Here is a 7,298-nt window from a genome sequence, read left to right on the forward strand (position 1 = left end):
TCTGCTTTCAAGATACAGGAGTTTTAAACTCTCTTGTAAAGGAACACTGGTAGGAAGAAGCCTTAGATTCTACAAATCCAACACTGCCCTCACATGTTCCAGAATGGTTAGCTCTACAAGTATACAGTATAACCGCTGATAGTTTGTAATCTGATTTTTTAATCTCTTGCCGGGTCAGACAGCAACAAGACATTCTAATGTTGACTGGTCGTCAGACAACGTTGTTTCAAGGCCTGTAGCGCCCTCATGAGTCTCTGATTAGCCAGGTCTAAGGATTGGATGCGAATTTCTTGGGCGTCGATGATCTTTTGTTTGGCTTTGACTGCACCCCTCATCTCCACTTGCTCTGCCCGCAGCTCTTCTTCCACGCACATCAACCTACAGAGGGCAGCAAGCAGAAATATTGTAAGGAAAAACATGCCACAACTTGACAAATACAATGAGCGGTGATCAAATTTTATTTTTGAGTCAATATTTTCATCATCAATTATGAAAAAACAATATTTTGATTGAAATTGTTTCTTTTCATTAGCAATATTTAATACTTTATCATACTCTTTGTTTATAAACAAGCATTTAGTTTGTAGTTTTATGTCTGCAGAAATGGTTTGAGATATTTCACACAATGAATGTATTTTTTCTATTTTAATTACTATGATAGGAATTATGAATTTACATAATAAATAAACAAATGAACTTTCTATTCAAGCATTTATCTTTTTCAAGTTCTATCTACCGGGTATATATTTATAGCTGGTTCTTTATCTAAAATGATAATTATATCTATGTAGTTTATAAATGTACATGGTTGTTTATATAAATTGTGAATATGATTTATAATATAATTCTATATAAGTTTATTTCATGCTTTTCGTTTCAGTACAACTATTGTTTTTTAATCATCTAACTAGCTTTCATTGCCTATTATAGTTATGTGATGTCCGCTGTTACTTGCGATGATTGACTAACAAGTGATACACAGGAAAGGAACACAAGATCTATTATAAAGCATGTTGGCATAGAAACACAGCAAACAATGTTGAATTTCATTCTCACATCTAGCTAATTATTACACACAGAGATGCTGCATTTCAAGTATTGGACAGTTTGTCTGTATGGGGCCAGAAGGTCATTAGCTCATACATACTGTAACACAGAGGTAATGACCTTCTCGCTCTCCACAGACGATTTGAAAGCACACATAGTTTGTTAAAGCCATGCATGTATTGTTGAGGTTTGAAGCATATATGCTGCAAAGAGAGATGGTTATTTGATACTCATCATACATGCAAACTAGCAAAATTAATTAGATATGTTGAGAACCAGAAAGACATTACATCTGTAATGAAATATATGAAGTTAATGTCCTTCTAGTTCTGAACAGACAGGTATTCTGCCTCTTATCATGCACTCTCAAGAGATTCTTCTCACTTGAATACTACATGTCGACTAGCAATGTGTAAGCTGACCCGCAAGAAGGCCTTTATTGCCATTGACAATACATTGCTCTTACAACCTTCTTGCGGGCAGCCCATGACTCTCAGTACTCTAATTATACCCTATACTCCATACTCCCAATCACGCCATACTCCCCAGCCACTTTCAACTCACACCACTGCATTTGTGCTTAAAGGGACATTACAATGCAAGCTATCAAAGTGAAAATAGAACTTAAGTGTGATGGCTACTTTTGGGTTAAAATATTGCTTTAAACGTAAACTTACTTCAGGCAATGAAAATAGAATTGTAGTTTGAGAGAAATTGTCATACACTGATTTTGAGTTGTCTATTTTGAAAAAGATGGGCTGTTTAGACCAGCAAAATTGGATGTCTGCAAAGAGCCACAAGCTCATATCATATTAGCAACTTCTGACTCTCAACAAGAGGAGAAGTCAACAAGAACCTGCTGGAAATCACATTCACTCAAAAACATTACTCATATCTTAAAATGAGAGTTTTCACTTCATACAGGAAAAAAGGTGTACCTATTATTAAAGTCAACTATTCAGACAAAAGCCATGACTGAACCAGCCCCTACTAGAAATACCAACTTATTAAAAGCCATCAAACATTCAACTCAAAACCCCTCAAGTACTTTAAAAATAAAAAGCAAGCTGAATGATAGCGTTAGCATAAAAACACTGTGCCAAATGTTAACACTTTAATTTCTGTGGAAGCTTTTGTAGTAATTATTCTCTAAATTGGCACCATCACAGACGGACGGAGCACAATATCTTCTATTCAAAAGAAGTGTTTAATTCATCACCTGCTCACGATCTCATCCTAAACCCTAAACCACTTGAAGCGAGAGACTTGAATTATAACTCAATCATTTCAGAATGTTTGTGCATTATGAAAGGAAATTATCTTACACATACATTGATAATGTAGGCATTGTCATCAAGACGTTTCTGCATTCTTAATCACCAAATCCACAAATTCTCCTCAAGGCTTTAACCTTTATTACCAAACATGTATTATATTCCTGTAGACTTAATGGACTTAATTGACTATCTAATTCTTTTTACTTTAATATACTTGCTTAGAATTAATCATGATTCAATACAAAATTATCAAATGAAATTGTTAATTTCATGATTCATGAAAAACATGTCTATGAGTACATCGATTTAAATAGTAAACAAATGTTTAGAATTTTACACAATTATACTGCTTTGAAAAGAATTTACATAAATGTCCAATACCATGTATGAAGAAGAAATATGTTATAAATCATAAAAAGAGTGATAAGATTAAAATTGGAACATTGCAAAGAAAAGTTGCACCCGCTAGGCCACCACCCCTGTCTAATAGACATATAATGAGAGAGAGATAGAGAGAGAGAGAGAGAGAGAGAGAGGGAGGAAGGGGGGGGGGTGTACGTGTAAACTACCCAGGAAAGTTTTCGTGCTGCCGCTTTTGTAATTCCCAATAATTTATCATCGTCTGAACCCCGTGACGTCATGGGACTTTAAGTTCATTTGCCGTGAGGCCCGTTGAAGATGAAGAGAGAGAGAGAGAGAGAGAGAGACGCGCGAGCGCACACATAATTATACACACACATGAATCATTTGCAATTCTAAAGCACACCCGTTTAAACATTGCACAAAAAGTTGTACCCACAATCCCCCTGCCAAAGAGACGGATAATGACAAGGGAGAGAGAGAGAGAGAGAGAGAGGATGGGGAGGGGTGTACGTCAACGATACTAGGAAAGTTGTCATGCTGCCCTTTTAATTCCCAATAACTTATAATCGTCTGCACTCCGTGTGGTGATTTTGCCGTGTTAACCGATGGAAATGAAGGAAGATGGAGAAAGAGAGAGAGAGAGAGAAAGAGAGGCGCGCGCACACCCACGCACACACACATACTTGTAAGGACCTGGAATTGGGGTATGGTTTTGTCACCGGAAAACGGAGACATTTTACTTAATCAATTACTTGAATTCTAATTATCAGAATGTTATCATAAACAATTCATTTATACCAAAAACAGTTTGCTTTCACAATAATTTTGATTATTTTCATTTGGGTTTGTTTGCATTCGAAGTGGGGGTTCTCACACATATTTTTGTTCTTTTTAAGGAACTCTATATAAACGAGTGGGAGCAATGGCGGCTCTGTTTTTTTAAAAACTGTTACAGTTCTCCTTGGATCAGATATAGACCTAATCAATTTCTGTAGAACTTTGCATGAATTATTAATATGTGATGTATGTCCTATCTGTGAAATTGAAACGTTAGCAGTGTCTTAGTATTCACACTCTCAATCTCTATCTTTTCCCCTCTCCCCTCCGCCCCCATCCCTCTCTTTCTCTCCTCGATCCGTCCCCCTCTCTCCCTCAATCTCGCTCAATTTCTCTCGATCTCTTTTTAAAAATATTTGTATGTATACCTTTTTAATACTTTTGTGGGACTTCTGTAGATTCTGTTGATCCGTAATCATCTGAGGTAAGCTCTGCTCCAGGATGAGGAAAGAAAGATCAAGAGAGTTCAAAATAACAGGAAATAGCACCCACCTCTTTTCCGGCCTAGGTCCATTTTGTCATAAGATAAGACCAAAATATGCGATTTCCAGATGATTTTCTTCGAAAGCAACACGGATTTGGTTCTTCTATGATTATAAACACGACGATATAGTTTTTCATATATTTTTATCATATGTATTTTTACAATGTGTGACCAAGACAATTTTCCATGTGTTATTGTGAATTTGGATGAATACAAAGAATTTAATTTAACACAAAAGATGAAACCAATAAACAATAAATATCAATAACAATGTAATATAAAGGAGGGCTTTCTTTCCAAATCACAGTTCAGTTGCACAGTTACAAAAAGCATGCAAACATTTTGAGTGTACATACATCTTCTGCACTTGAATCACAGGTTCTCCTCTTCCGCCTGCTACATCGGGTGGCCACAGTGGCGTGTAAAAACAGTAAAACACGTTAATTTTACCTTTTTTTGGAGATGCCCCCCCCCCCCTGGCGCTCAAAGGTGGGGGGGGGGGGGTGCAATTTTTCAAATTTTCGAGGGCCAACACAAAATTAGTGCTCATACCCCCCCCCCCCCCCCCCCCCCCCCACTGAGCGAAATATTGGCCGGCACGAATTTTCGAATTTCAGCACACTAAATTTCAAATTGATTTCAAATTTGGGCCCCCCCCTAAGAAATCCTGGATCCGCGCCTGACAATATCATACTTTGATAGAAAAAATTGTTATGCCATTTTGGGGAAAAACTGGCAATAAAAAAGAGACGATTATACGCGGTTTTTACATTACAGTTGCCACCACCCCCCAAACAAACAAAAGTTGGGGGGGTCAAAACGCATTTTTGCCCCCCAAAAACGTCCCCCACCCCCTCCAAAAAAAAGGAGAGGAAAAGTAGTAAAGATGATTTGTATTGTTTAACCAAAAAGAGCATATAAATAATAAAACCTAAATTGAATCACATAGAAATTATATTCCATTCAAAGAAAAGGAAAATTAACAGGAATTAAATTTTATAAACATTCCGCATGCCACCTATATTTATCAATGGAGGTTTTTATAATAGCGATACGCGCATATCGTGGAAATATTGTGAGAGGATGAGAAAGCTTGTGTGTTTTTTATTAGAGGGGTGAGAAGACATGAGCCCGACGCTGAACGCTGGCGTACTGAATGGGGGGGGGGCAGGGGGAGGGGTAGTATTTCTAATTCGAAACCAGTGATTTACAAATGTTTCTGAAATGACATGATTTTCCGGGATTTTTTCTCAATTTTTTGGTGAGTCATACATTTTTATGCGTTTGTTGGACAATTAGAAATTTTCAAATTAACAGTCGGGCGAAAAATATGCTTACTTAGAAGCCTTTATATCAGGACCTGCAGAACGGCGGGGCTCGGGGGCCCCCTCATTTTTTTGAAAAAGTATGTTAAAGTGAAAAACTATTAAAAGAGAGAGACAAAAAGTACGTGACCTGCCAATGTCACATATGAGGTATCGAAATATGCTCATCTGACAGTAATTAAATACCTAAAACCTCTGAGCTTCCGGGGGCTCTGCCCTCTAGACCCCATCAAGGGCCCTAGAGAGGGCCTCTGAATGCTTATCTGACCGTAATTAAATACTTAAAACTCGTGAGCTTCCGGGAGCTTTGCCCCCAGGACCCCCGCCAATTTACGCTAGCTACGTTCTACCTGATCGTTAACACCACTTTGAGAAACGTTCCGCTTTTTTTGCTCATTACGCCATGCCCCTATAAGGTGAGCCCCCTGGAATGTTTGCCCCCCCCCCCCATCCCAAACTGCTTCCGGCGCGTCTGCTGGCAGGTAATATCTACCCCAAAACGTATCGCCTTTCAATGAAAATTTTGGCAACCTGCATGCAGGGGCGTCGCTAGACCTTTTTCAGTGGGGGGGGGGGGGGGTGTAGAGGTCAACGATTACCGACAAAACTAGCCATCGATTACCGACAAAATTAAATGTCCAATACCTACAAATTCAACCCTATAAACCTGGGGCCGAAGGCTAAATTGTTTTTCCTATGGACTATCTATTATACTTGCATATGCGCAAAATGGTCATTTTCCTCGACGACATAAATATACGAATTATTTCTTCAATTTAGTGAGCATCATAGCTATATATTTTAATGCAAGCGCGGAGCTAGGATCTTATTTTAGGGAGGGGCGGGAGTGAGCAAGAGAATCACTTAAAATCGCGCTCATTAGGGGGGTGTGGGTGATGGGTCTCCCGCGCGAAGAGCGGAAGCTTAGACGTTTCCTTCAATTATTAGGAAAAGAAGACAATTAATTGTACCGTTTTCGACTGGTAATCCTTGGCTGAATGAAGTTCAACAATAAAGGATAGAGCAACGTCGATCTGGCGCTGCTCAGTGGCTGCCGGGCTCACGATCAATTGGGCAAAAAGAATTTCCGTTTCGGTTTAATAAAATTTGGAGTGGACTATTAGGCTGTTATTATTATTATTATTATTATTTTATTATTATAAAAAAGAAGACGATTTGATGTACCGTTCTCGACTGTTTATCCTTTTCTGAATTCGGTTTCCCCTCCCCCCCCCCCCCCTCCCGCGCAAAGCGCGGAAGCTTTGACGTTTCATTAAATTATGAGAAAAAGCAGACGATTCGGTGTACTGTTCTCGACTCTTAATCCTTATCTGAATGAAGCTTCCCCCTACCGCGCGAAGGGCAGAAGTTTTGACGTTTCTATAAATTATTAGAGAAAGAAGACGATTCGTTGTACCGTTCTCGACTCGTCTAAATGTAGTTTTCCCCTTCCGCGCAAAGCGCGGCATTTTTGGCGTTTCATCACAATAATTATAGAGAAAGAAAGACGATTCCTCGTACCGTTTTCGAATCTTATTAAGCCCTATTCATCTGAATTCAGTTTTCCCCTTCCGCGCAAAGCGCGAAAGCTTTGACGTTTCCTCATGTCATTGGAGAAAGAACACGATTCGTTGTACCGTTTTCGACTCTAAATAAGCCCTATTAATTTTGTATGAATTCAGTTTCCCCCTCTCGCGCGAAGCGCGGAAGCTTTGACGTTTCCTTTAATTATTAGAGAAAGAACACGATTCGTTGTACCGTTTTCGACTCTAAATAAGCCCTATTAATGTCGTCTGTATACAGTTCCCCCCTCGCGCGAAGCGCGGAATCTTTGCCGTTTCCTTAAATTATTAGAGAAAGAAGACGATTCGTTGTACCGTTCTCGACTCGTCTAAATGTAGTTTTCCCCTTCCGCGCAAAGCGCGGCCTTTTTGGCGTTTCATCTCAATAATTATTATAGAGAAA

The sequence above is a fragment of the Strongylocentrotus purpuratus genome, unplaced genomic scaffold (assembly GCF_000002235.5).
Source record: "Strongylocentrotus purpuratus isolate Spur 01 unplaced genomic scaffold, Spur_5.0 spur5_scaffold_4, whole genome shotgun sequence".
Classification (NCBI taxonomy): domain Eukaryota; kingdom Metazoa; phylum Echinodermata; class Echinoidea; order Camarodonta; family Strongylocentrotidae; genus Strongylocentrotus; species Strongylocentrotus purpuratus.